Here is a 13,364-nt window from a genome sequence, read left to right as displayed (position 1 = left end):
AGGGAGATAAGCGTTAAGAATGTATGTCTTTAAATAATCAGCCCCCTGTTTCTTAAGTGAAATAACACCATAAATGTATCAAGGTAATATAATTTCATTATATCGGTGGAGCTTCATCAACTCAGTACCAAGCAAAGCGGAATCACTTGAAGGTATTATGAATGTTACATACCACGAAATACTAACAGACCATAGCTCGATGGAGAGCAGAACATGCGTACGATATTCCAGATCAGTAATTCGGCCGTTATCAGGTCGTTCAAAAGCAAAAAGTTGATCATTATAAAAAAAAACACGATTAACCTGGGAATATACATTTGTGTTACCAAGGATGAGCTTACTGACAAACATGGCATCGTAACTAACATCAAAAATGTACTTATAGATCAAAAGTTTAGATGGCAGTCACATCTACCATAAGTAATAATCGTCGTCCTTTTAATGGATGCATAATCTACTTTTTTAAGAAATTCAAGTATTCCAGTTTCAATAATAATAATAATAATAAAAGATCTACAAAAACTAAATTTGCAAGAACAATAAAGCGTCGAGGTTGTTCATATACATATTTCAGAAAATATCTAAGAAAGATATACGTAGGAGGTAAAAAAATTCGACACTGATTCAATAAATGTGTAAGTTACAAAAAAGATCATAACTAAGAAAAAATCGTGCAGAGATATATAAGTTGGAAATTTGTAATATTTCCTGAAATTCGAAATAAACATTTTCACTAACACTCGTTAAATGCTATTAATATCAGATTCCCTGGAGCTTTCTTTCGATATTGGTGTGGCCTCTACGAGTTTAATATACTAATCCATCCGCTCTACAGAGCAACCCCGAAGTACCTTGTAGTAAGGCAACTTTGCCCCGGAAAAGCGCTATTTGCTAATATACATATTTTCATATAAATCGTCACGTAATAAGAACGTCATGCTGAATGTCTCGTACATTCATTCCCTCTACCTCATCTCAACGATGCTGCCTCAAACAGTCGCTGCAAAAATATCTCTGCAACGTGATCTTTCCGCTTGAAAGGTTTCATCTTACGTTTTCGTTGGCCTCTTATATATATATATATATATATATATATATATATATATATATATATATATATGCTCAAATAAATTGGCTTTCTGGTGAATTTTTCGTATATCGATCGTAGACTCCTCAATACTTCAAAAATGCTCTTATTCAAAAACATAAATTCCTTTTTTCAAGGTCCAGGCCATTACTGTATAAATTCATCTTATTTTTTTTAAAGCTGATTCATCTGCTATATGTATAGAAACATATAAAATGAAATAGGGCTTTGCTTATGATATCGACGTATTTATGCCTGTTTACTTAATTATTGCGGTAGTTTTCTGAATTATAGATTTTTCATCCTAGTAATAAATGTATGCATTCTGATGCTTCTTTAATGTACATAACGTAACTACAAGTATGCATTCAGAGCTCACCGTACAATAAAGTACCATAGGCAAGATAAAGGCAGAAAAATTATTCATTTACTAGTTATCCGCGGTTATTAGTTGACGAATATCACTGGTAGCCTTTAGTTTTGCCTGTTATACTGAATTGAAAGGAAATGCTTAAGTACACCACCTGCTAGTGAGTTACCCATCGTTTCTTGAGTGGTCATCGAAGGGTGCAGTACTTACGAGTGCTTACGGAGTCTGATCACGCAAGTGTCCATTTCAGCACCACAGAAGCACAAACCGGCGTGGGGGGCAGTGAAAGAGGTCAGGACAAAGTGCTAGAGAAGAACGATAGGAAGAAGCAAGGGAAAATGGGGTATAAATGAGAATAACAGAGAGGTGTAACAACTAAGGACCACAGGAAGCCTTAGGCGTAGTGAGTGCGGGTACATTGGGATCAATAGGACGTCAGCGATTAAAGTGGGGTCCGTTGGGGAAAGGGTATACATGAGTAGTGCGTAAGCGAGACCAATGGAAATTGGAAGAGGGGGTGGTGGTGCACCTATTGAGGTTGGCAAAGAACTGCCAATGGCCCACAGAGAACAAGAGGCATAACCGAGAGCGAAGGAAAGACACCCGTGTGAGAAGCTGATTAGGTAAAGGGCAAAGTGCGCTAATACTACATACTTTGACCAACTTATCAGCGCTGACCTCCATGGAAAAGACGATTACCGGTTAATGTAGACTGGCTAGATTGTCCATATGGATGAAATGACATTTTACTAACGGTACTGCTACGACTGACAAAAAAACCAACTTCGCGATCGGTAGCTCATCGCATGGATGACGAAGAATTTTGAACACGCATACCTAGAGGCTTTTGAAATGGACACAAATTTAGCGACGATTGAAATATTTGAGTTATCCATAAATGCGTTATCCATAGACTACGGTGGATCGCAAATTTAAAATTCATAACGGTTTCTAGCTGAACTAAGACCGTGTTCGTTTCTAACAATCCCTTTATTTTTAAGACTTGTCGCGTATTATCAAAGATATACCTGGACATTTTTTTGCCAAATTAAGCCATATTATAAACAAAACGAGTTTTACCTTTATTTGAAGTAAGTTTTTTAGAGAGGCCATGTAAGCATTATTCTCAAAAGGAGTAATGCGGTAATACACTCGCCACGAATAAGACATTATAGAGCTAGTATGAATGCGACTGTTAAGTATAATAGGCAACTTGCGGAAATTGCATCTAAGTACTTTTAAGCTGATAATGCTATTTGCCTACTTTTTGACAACGCATTTAGTGCATATACACTTAAATTTACAGTGACGTAGCAGTAAGTTGCCTCAAACTACTTGCTTGGTGCCCGTTTAGACCTACATATTACAAGTTTTTCACTAAGTCGGTCGTCACTAATTCTCAACAACCCGTACCTGTTAAATGAAGTACTTTATTCCTCGAACACCTTTGCCCATTGTAATTACCATTGCATGGCTGTGTATGCATCATTAATATACTTATGAATGCAATGACTCCACCGTTTTTATACGGGATAGCAAATTTGATTACGAGCGCCTAAGGCTCTAATTTGAATTCATCTTTTTAATTTGAACTCATTTGACATCTATTTAAAGAAGAACATAGCTAAAGTGTAAAGGTATATATTTTGTTGTAAGTTTGTAGCGTATTTTAGTTATGTTTCCCCGGGTGTACTACTACTAGTAAATAGAAAGAAAAACTAAAAAAATATAACTGGATATTTAGGGACTCATAGTCACTTTGATTAATGCATTTTATAGAAGTACATAATTGCATATCCAATAGTGTTACTCATATTCTTGTAGGCCCATTATTCAAGAATTAATTAAGAATATGTATAGGGTCGAAAAAGGCCATCGTGCATGAGCGAACCTGTATATAACCCGAAAACAGCAAGTACGAATGCTCGCATTCATATTACAACTCCGATCTGCAAGCTAACAGTGTCACCTACTTTCTGTCGCTACCGTTGCATTCGATGCATTTAATCACTAGTGCAACAATTGTGCAAGAAGCAGCGATTGTCCCAATACACCCCTCTCAGGAGCCTTCGTATCTGTCCATTTGTTTAGCTGCCGCATTCAACCGTGGAAGAGTATTGACGGCACATAGCATCGACGGATGCCTTCTAATAAATTCTAATTAGGCCCTTTGTCCTTTTCACCCTCTTTTTTCTTCTTCTTTTAGATCTATGTGCCGCTTACTCCACTGTTATGCTCGCATTATCTGTGCCAACTTACACTATTACATAATATTCGTTTATTAACTTTTTGTATGTTTCTCATTGAGCTACTTTTCAGTTGATGCAAATTGGCATCTAAGTTCTCTTTATTAACGAATAGAACTATTTAAACTTTATTTACTACAATTCCTTACAATTGTAGGATCAATGAAAAACATATATTCTATATTTCACAGTGAAAATTTGCAACATATAACGCGCTATAACTGAATCTGAATAATGCCAGTTTATCGTATAAGTATTAACATATTCTGCATTTCACAGAAAAGGGTCAAATCAATTCAGTATTTTCAGTCGTTTCACATGCATTATGGAAAATTGAGTTTGTATTTCCTTCGGGAAGGTATGGTTCTTTTCTACTGTTGAAGTGAATTGGCTTAAAGTAGAATATCAAAATGAGCTTTTCATTTTTTTACGACAACACAAATTTTAGCGACTTATCGTTTGCAATTATTATGAATACGTTTCGCTATTTACATTATTTCCTTCATAAAACTATTTAGTCTATCTAGATATTTGAACTGAATACTATAAAGTTTGTACGGTAAACCAGATTGTAGCACACAATGTTGAGTTTTCTCAAATTTAAACCTCGAAAAGCGCCGTCAATGGGAACTTCTTTTTCGTTTATCTAGGTACACGAAGCACTAAGAAGCCTAATTTCCATTAGTGGTTAGTCTTGTGCTTCTTGTATAGTTGACGTTTTCTTTTCTTCCTTGTTTAGGATATCCGATCGTAATAATTTGCTAACCTTTGCTTTGTTCAGGGGTTACAACTGCTGATCTCTTGAAGTTTATAGTAAACTATCTTTTTTAAAATTCCATTAAATTTTTTAGTTGCGTAAACTAAGGTTTATCCAAATTTTAACTATCATTTTCTTAAACTTAAGGTTGTTGCAAAAATTAGTTTCTTTCCCGGTCCTTACGCTTTGTAGGCTATACGAGTAATTTAAGTCAATTATGCATTGGAAGAAATGGCATTTTTACTTGGTTCACGCGGCATCAACTTGATTGCCTTTAATTTTTTATTTTTCTAGTGCTGCACTTAGGTGATATCTGGCAGTGATACAGCCGATTCCCAGCTACAAAAGAGTTCCTAAAGTGACTGGGCTGGATTTTTATTTTATAGCCTAAAGTTCAGTAGCACTCGCCTCTTGCAGCCCTCCAGGAAATGATTTGTGGTTGAAATGAAAAGGCTCAATTTTAAAACGCTCAAATTAATTTTAGCAAGTTTTTGTCAGATATTGGCCATTAGCTATCAATTTCTTACACTTTTTCCGTTGTCTCAACCAGCTATTCACCAGCAGATGGGTCGTAAAGAAGAACATTGAATATATAGTTTTTATAAATGAAATTCGTTCTCAGAGAAAATAGCTATAGATGAGCTTGCCAAAATGTGAGCGCCATAGCGCACACAGAACGTTAAAGTAAAGAAATAAGCTGTATTTTGAAAAACACCTACATAAAGTATAGAAGTAATAACACCGCATGGTTTAGGAGCAACGCCGGAGACTTGGCGTCGTAGAGTCGTTGATGCCAATCTTTTAAAGCAAACGCGAATCTGTTTGCTGTCTTGTTCTTGCATATTTGTTTATGAAGCAAATCTCAATTTCTCGATATTATTTATTTCCGGAAAATCTCAATTATTCACCCTATGGAACAACCTATAGGCAAATCTATAAATTATGTCCCGTTTCCTATAGCCGTATGCGAAATTTTATCTCCAGCTTTTTTCTCAAAAACCAATCGTCCAGTCTAATCTGTTATCTATTTAGACGGTGCATATCTATCTGCACATGCAAACAGACATGGTAAATCGCGATTGCTTGCCTGATTTTAGGTGCCACTTGTTCACTCTCTACTATTTCTGCAAAAAACTAGTAGCGGCAGCAATTTTCCATTGAAATATTCTAAATAAGTTTACATTTACTGCAGAGGTCACAATAGCCGTCGTACTTTTAAGAAGAGACTCAGTGCTCGGTGCTGAAGTGTATGGGGATTGAAGGGCATGTAAGAGAGTCAGTAGAATCCCGTATTTGCAGGCTAGCTCAACGAGGTCCGGGTGGCCCCAGTCCTGCAGGTGACAGCAGCTCTTGGCCAACGCTTTTGCTACTGCAATGCTAATGTAAATAGCATGTAAATGTTTTTGGCACACTGAGTGGTCACAGCAACCAAACAGCGTGTAGTACAAGGTGAAAGAACCAAGTAATAATATACAAAAAGTGACTTGGAAAAAAACATGAATCATTTACTCTTTATGTGTCTGATTTTAGTGTTTTCCCTATGTAATATACACATGTCTTACAGTACACACGCATTTATCTATATACAAAAATTCTAACCCTTTTCCTATGCGCTCCTCTGACTTTACCTGTAACATGTGATAGACATGCTAATGGATCAAACAACTAGATACAATGCTAGCATCTAGCTGTCCTTTGAAATGAAGATGTATTCATAAAACAATGCAAATTTATGTGTAAGGTCATTTCTCTCACAATGCGGTTGTAGTAAAGCGCCTACAATATCTTTTTAAATTTTACAAAATGTGGAGCTATTTTCGGTAGATCATAGTGTTAAATATCATGTGATGCTTGGCTTATTTGTAAAAAAAGTAAGTTTCAATTTTTCCGCAGGCGCAACGCTTAAGCTATTCTGAATTGGTGCACAAAATAACCATCCAAACACTGTGAAAAGTGTCTTGTCCTATTGTTGATATTATTAAGCTCAACACTCTCCATCAAGTATAACACCGAACCTTGCAGTAACCGATGAGCAGAAACCGATAAGTGTTAAAAAATAGTCCTGTATTTCTTCGGTGTTGTCTCACTTGCACATTTGCAATAAGATACGTATCTCAGCTAAAAAATTTTATCGAGATCAACATTTTCACAATCACCCAAACGTCTCGCGCAGAATGCGATGCTTATCACGATGGTTTTTAAGATGGGCCCCCATATCTTGTAAGATTTTAGAAAAAGTGTTGCAAACACGTCATCGTGCCCTCATTATGAAGGAAATTTGCGTACTCGTAAGTCACATATGACGCCAGTGTTGTCCTGATACCCCTATATTGGGTATGAATGCCATGTATAAGAATATGCGGATTTTTTGTTATTATACTTATACTAAATGCAGTAAGTCGCAAACCCCGATAAGCTAAGGATGATGTCAACGCTTCATCGCGTGCGATTGGAAAGTTTTCCGAAAGGGGCGATTCATAAATACTTTGGTTCAAGAAGTACCTACAGTAATAAATAATTATTCATCGATTAATCTATCAGAAAATTAATTGATTCCGTAAACTATAGCGCGAGTTGCTTTTGTTAAAAATCTGTGTGTATAAGCATATATACCAGAGAAGCACATCAGGGTATAATCAAGAGATTAACGTCGTACAGACGCACAACTGCAGTACTCATGGAAATTATACTTCTAGAGAAGGATCACGTTGACCTAATTAAGAAGTCTTCAAGCTAGTCAAAGAAAAATATTGTAACAATCATAGCTAGAGGAAGCGAGATAGTCTTTTTATATATATATACATATTTTTATGAACAAGCTTCTTCCTATATTTCTGTTTTTGTTGACTTGCCTCTATGAATTGACAGTGTCAAAGACTGCACCTTTTCCAGTAATCGGTAATAAACGATCGTTACGACTGGCAGCCAGTAATCCGTCACAACTTTTAAGTCAGCATCCGGTCATTAACAAAAGATGTTGGTTTATATCCAGTAAGGACAATATATTTAATTCTGTGAACCACATTTTCATATTGAAATAAATATTTTTGAACTATTATTGTTCTAGGCTGTCTCCACCACAAAAACACTCAGCGGTTAACGACGTTGACGCTAAGAAACGGTTCATTGGAGGGGAAACGGAAGGGAACTGTCGTCTCAGATCGCATGCCATCGTACTGTTTATATTTACTGCGTGCCTCTAGCGATAAGAACTGAACATTAAGGAGCAGAAACGAATTACAGATACCGCAATAATTAGACATTCGTTAAAGTATTTTTAAGATTCAAAGAAGCACAGTTTTCATTCACTTAGGTTCTTATTTGAGAAATGGCTGTAACCGCTCCGATACAATAGTGTGAAACGAATGGTGTACTCGCTGAATGGTCAAGGATGTTCGCAGCGATGGCGTTTTACTCCAACTACCTCTCTCCAATAACTTCCTGCGCGTGTCTAGTCACGTATTTGTGGGGTGCTCTACTTAGCACGCAGAGAGTGCAAAATGTACTTTCCTTTGTGCGCTTAATTTAAAACTGCCTGTCTTATGTTCCAAAGAAAGTCCCAGTCTGTAAAAGGCTCGATTCCCAGTCGCGCTTACAAAGAACGCGCTTAACATACCACAAGGTGACGTTCAATACAACACATCATTAATTTTGAATTTCATGGCATTTTAAGAATGCGGTTTTTGCTTGGGTTTTCGCTTGCATCGAAACAGTGGTGTTCACTTCACTCTCGTGCAGGCCAAAAATATCTATGACAACAAAATGCAGCCATGGATAAATTCTCAGTCTACACCTTTTGCACTATCTAGACAGCAGAACGGAAGTCATAAGGACATGGTCATTACGGCATCGACGATCAGGATTCTAGGCTAGTAACGCTTGAACAGGAGCAGCACCGGAAGAAGAAGCATCAGAGCTCCAGAAATTGGGTAAGCGCCGTTGGTCCCAATGTTGCTTTGCTTCTTCGGCAAGGTTATCGTCAAGGGAGTCTCGGACTTGTCCTGCTAGTAAGAGACTGTTTTCGCTTTTGTTCTGCGCCCTCAAGTTAGGTCTGCATCGTTTTATCCTTTCTATCTTCCCCACTATGCCTGCAACCCCAATGACACCAGCATAGGCACGCCCCCGATTCCTCTCAGGAATCGGGGCTGAAGTAAGGGTTTGGGCCTTAGCCCCTGCTACAGCAGAAATTTGCAGAAGAGAGAATGACGGCTGCGGCAAACAGTGGAATCAGTTGGAAAGGGAGGCCAAACGGAAAGAGTAACAGGACAACTCGTCTCTTGTTGAGAGTGAGCAACGGCAACGGCGGGAAGCCAGCAGAGATGTAGCCAGGCAAGGAACAGACGCCAACTAGCCGTTACTCGCGGCTGACAACGGGGAATACCCCAAAGTTTGCAAATGGTAGACATTCCCAGTGCTTTGCTGTTGCTGCTATAATACGCTTTATCTCCTCCCACTACCTCCTACTGGGAAAAAAAACACGGCAACACTAGAAGACCGACCGACCGCCCCTGCTGCCGTCAATGCAGCTGCTATTGAGAGCACGAATACTTCGAGTGTATACCTGGATATAGCACAAATAGGAGTTGTAGCAGTAGTGTCAATTTACGTAAGTAAAAGGTGAGATCTAGGATGTTGATGCTTAGATAGTTTCTATGTGTCTGGGCAGATATTTGTCTATACTACTTACTACAATATATGTAAACCTTAAAACAATTCTTGCTTAGTATATTTAGTTTCTTCTATAGACAAATAATACAGATAAATGCAGGGGGTAGAGATAACTCACATTATAGTGCTCACACATTGAAAGTCAGCACTAGTCAACTGTAGTGTAAGTAACATATATATGTTTGAAAACTATTATGGCGCAAATATGCCCCTCCATTGGCAGTAAATGTCAAAAAAAGGGATGCCGGTTTCGTCAATTATCGAAATATAGAACGCATGCGAATTTTCCAATCTATATTTCGGTAATTCCGCAACCAACTGCAACATGGAAGCCAGCTCTGATACTAAGACGTGTGGAGACTTACGTATTTTATAACACATAATCGAATGTATACATAACTTTTAGGTGCACTCGTTCTATGAAGATCAAGGTCAATCTTCTTTCTTTCACACGTCTGCAAGGAGAGCGCGATATTTTCCCTTAGTTTCGAGATTAAGGCGCCTCTTGAGACCTTTTGTTAAGAGAAATACATCTGGTACGACGAATTCTTTGTACTCACACAACTTCCATATAACGCAATATTTTCAACTATATGAGTTTCAGTTTCATACAATTTCTTGAGTGTTCCCTTAGAGGTCGAGTAGCTTCAGCGCTGTACCACAAAGCAGACTTTGACAGTTTCTCAAAGCCATTTACACCGGGAACCGCCATTTTTCTAGCATATCTTGAGGGAGCTTTGAGTCGCATACATCGTTTATGGTGGATCCAGCTCCAAAAATGGTTTATACAGTCTTGCTTTTTACCCTGGTTTAAACTAAATTAATATACTACTCGTCCGGAGTTCATAATCTTCTTTTTGCTCTACTAATTTGAAGCAAGGAGTTAAAGCGACCTTTCAAGTATATAGCTACATTCTGAACCACCCTTACAAAAGTGTGCCTCCTTATCATCGATTAAAACAAAGTTAAAGCTGGGCAAAATGATAATTTTGGGCGACCCCAATTGTTGTTTGCTTAAAACTTGAATGTTTAGCCACGTTATTGTGTAATATGATTAAATTTTCTCCCAGTATCGATACAGCTTTCTGCATGTGTACAAGCAGTTTTCGCTTTGGCTTTCTGCATCCATGTGTGTAGCTGTTGTTTGACCTTTCTGATCGTATTGGCTTTTTACTTATTATTATTGGGCCAGCTCTTCTTTTATGACTTTCATTATATTATTACAGCTGTATGTAGCTGTAACAATTACTGGGTTTCACAACCTGTGCGACATGTCAAAGGTTCACTTTATGAAGTTTCTGGCTTTACAGCAATCCGTATTTAGCTTGTTCATTAACCTGTCGTCATTTTTAGGGATCGTTCAATCACAGGTACTTTCAATTATTTTTGCTGCAAAAAGTGCTTACGCTGTTTAGTTCAGCTCTGTAACACTTGATAACAGAGCATTATGACCAATACTGTGCTAATTAGTTATTTTCCTTGTATACTAACTTTTGAAAATTGCTTCGATAGGCTTGAACTTCACTTTTAAGCAACAAAAAGGAGTTAGCCTCCAAGAAATAGACTTACCTTTGTTCCCGCATCAATTTTGCTGCAGCTCATAAATTGTTACCGAAAGCACACAAACTAGCAGTTGCAAATAAACACAACAGAAATAACGTGTTCATGGAAGTAAGACTTATAGCCGAAAACGTGGATATCACCCAATATATTGAATATCTCCAATTCACTCATTCCATGCAATCTGAGGAACTAGTGTTGCTCTCGTGGTGGACCTAAGTCTGATATAAATACACTACGGTACATATATAGGTTACTATCCTGAGAAAAGCTTATCAGTGTATAAAATATTTTTTGTTTCTTCAGATCACTTTACCTTCTAAGAACCAATTGAGCTATCCGAAGTTAGCGAATAGGGTTCTAATGCAATGTGCACCAAACTTTGCATCTATGGACGGATAAGGACGAATAGAAGAAAGACACAATATAATCCGGCTAGAGTCTAAAGCCTCAAAGTCCCGTAAATTTTCAAACTAATTATTGCTTACATAAGCAAACTAAGTGAGCAACTAAGGTTCTACCTTAGATATTAATCATGCTCATTGCATTATGCATTAAAACTGTAATCCCTTTTAATTTTTACTCAACTTTAGGCAGTTCGGATAGTTTTCAAAAATAATCATGTGGCCCTTCGCCTCTCTAAACTTTCATGTACGAAATTTGAAAGTTATTCACAGCGGTTTCTAAAAGACGCGTAGATAAAAATTTCATTCTCTTATAATAGTCTAAGTAAAGACACTAATAGTTCGTCGCTGCTCGGTATTTTATCACTGAGAATATTAACCCACTCAACGCAGCAGATAACCGTGATGCCCTCCCTCGCAAGTGTATTTTTATTATTTTTTATTTTTATTTATTTCATTTAGAAAATGTTTCGGTCTTATTAAGGTTAAATATAAGATATTTATGACAGGATCTGTGTATAATAGTAATAAATAAAGTAAGGTAAAAAAAATTATACGTTTAGATAATATTTACTAAAGAAATCAGTTCTAAAAATTAATCTTGTTTCAATCAAATATATTGTTTTAGGAATGGGGTTAGGGACATAGTAGTCCCGTATACGCAAGTAACGTATTTGTCTGCGAATCTTGAAGACATATTGTTGATCTAGGTTCGAATCTGAGTTTAACAACACTCCGTTTCGTGGTGAAAGCCAGCCGTCCAATAGAATGCCTAACAGCGATACCGGAAGTACACTCTTAATATGGAGATGAACACAGTGGAGTCAAAGCCTTTTTCCTCTTCTCCTTCTTGTGTTGTAGGCTACCCATGTCTGCATATATAATGGAGTAAAATAGTACATATACAGGGCGATAAAAACCAGAAGTAGACCAACATCCTTGATGGATAATACAATATAATAATAGATATGTAGGCGACTTTATTGAGATCGGAATTGTTGTTTATTCAAAACACAAACACAATAATGCATTTTAATATAAAAATGACTCTAAAAGGGTTTGACATTTTATTTTGACAGGATTATCTCTATTTTCTTTTTAAGTTATTGTATTACATCTAATATATTGAAGCCAACGGGCAACATCAACGTTGATTTTCACCCAAAAAAGCTTTCAGTATGTTCAACTCTTTAACTCATTTGAAAATAGTTTTCACTGCTACGTAGTAATAAACATTTGAATGGGATATATGTACGCTTAATACGCCTAATAATTTATCTGATACTCTTCCAACTTTTTATTTTTTCCAGGACTTTAAGTACAGTTTGCGGCACGCGACCTACTTTACTGGTGCAATGTCTTCCTGACTATTGTTATAGTATGCATATTTTCAAGATCATGGAGCTGACAATACAGCAACATCATTTCTTTCCTCAGATTTTTTCGAAATATAACACTATGTTGTGTAGCCTAGCAAGCCGAAGTAAAAGAGGGCCAACATTTATTGAGATAAGTAAGCCTATTATTGAAAAGAAGGCTAACTTGCAACGGAACAAAGTGCAATTAAATATATTAATAGATACATATGTATACGCAAATAGCTACTATCGAAATATATTACTCTACAATGACAGCGCTACTTTCATTCATTTTCGCATGTTTTTAAGCGGTCCGCAAAAAAGAAAAGTTTTTTTCTGGTTATTGGCTTCGTGATCTGGTTCGTTAATGTATATTTTCATTCCGTCAAAAGCCGGTATAAACACTGCTACGATGCAGTCATTTAAGTGACCTTGATAGGAATAATTAAATCAGTTTAAAATGATAGCTTGGGCACCGTTATCTTGCCAAAATACGGTTGGGCCGAATTTTTAGGATCAACCGTTATTCACAAAATATTTCTTGTAACATTGAAACACTTTGTTTTGAAAGAATTACTAAAACTATACAACTATGATGTGTTTTTTCTTTAACAGGATAAGGCTCTGGTACGGTACTCGTGCACACGTATTATAGCACGTGCCTTCTTGTTAAGTAGCTAATTCAAAGGTCCACGCATAGTCTGACGAGAGTCAGTGTAGTAATTTTTGCGATGCTACATTTCACCCCGATATATTTATAGTTTAAGATATTGTAAAGGTCAATATTTTTGGGAAAGGATAAAAATCCATCAATGAAGACGGATAAAGTGAACATACATAGGTAATAACCAATTGCTAGTAGAAATTATGCGCAGTTGTATAATATACCTAAATGCTGCGAAGAGATCACAAGA

At 36.9% G+C, this 13,364-nt stretch overlaps 1 protein-coding gene across 2 annotated transcripts in view; it reads right to left on the bottom strand.

Annotated features, from left to right (window-relative positions):
* The window catches only part of LOC111244349 (glutamate receptor ionotropic, kainate 2-like), a 321,397-nt gene that overhangs the window by 109,547 nt on the left and 198,486 nt on the right, over positions 1 to 13,364 (bottom strand). The window contains exon 1 of one of the 2 annotated variants that reach the window (XM_086980425.1): positions 1,668 to 1,991. The exons of the other annotated variant lie outside the window; for it this stretch is intronic. The gene's annotated coding sequence lies outside the window, so the exon portion shown is untranslated. Of the gene's footprint in view, positions 1 to 1,667; positions 1,992 to 13,364 lie in introns of those variants that run through there. 2 annotated transcript variants of the gene reach the window in all.

The sequence above is a fragment of the Varroa destructor genome, unplaced genomic scaffold (assembly GCF_002443255.2).
Source record: "Varroa destructor unplaced genomic scaffold, Vdes_3.0 BEIS01000002.1, whole genome shotgun sequence".
Lineage (NCBI taxonomy): Eukaryota > Metazoa > Arthropoda > Arachnida > Mesostigmata > Varroidae > Varroa > Varroa destructor.
Note: the sequence above shows the minus strand (reverse complement) of the source record. Positions and strands in the feature narration are given on the sequence as shown.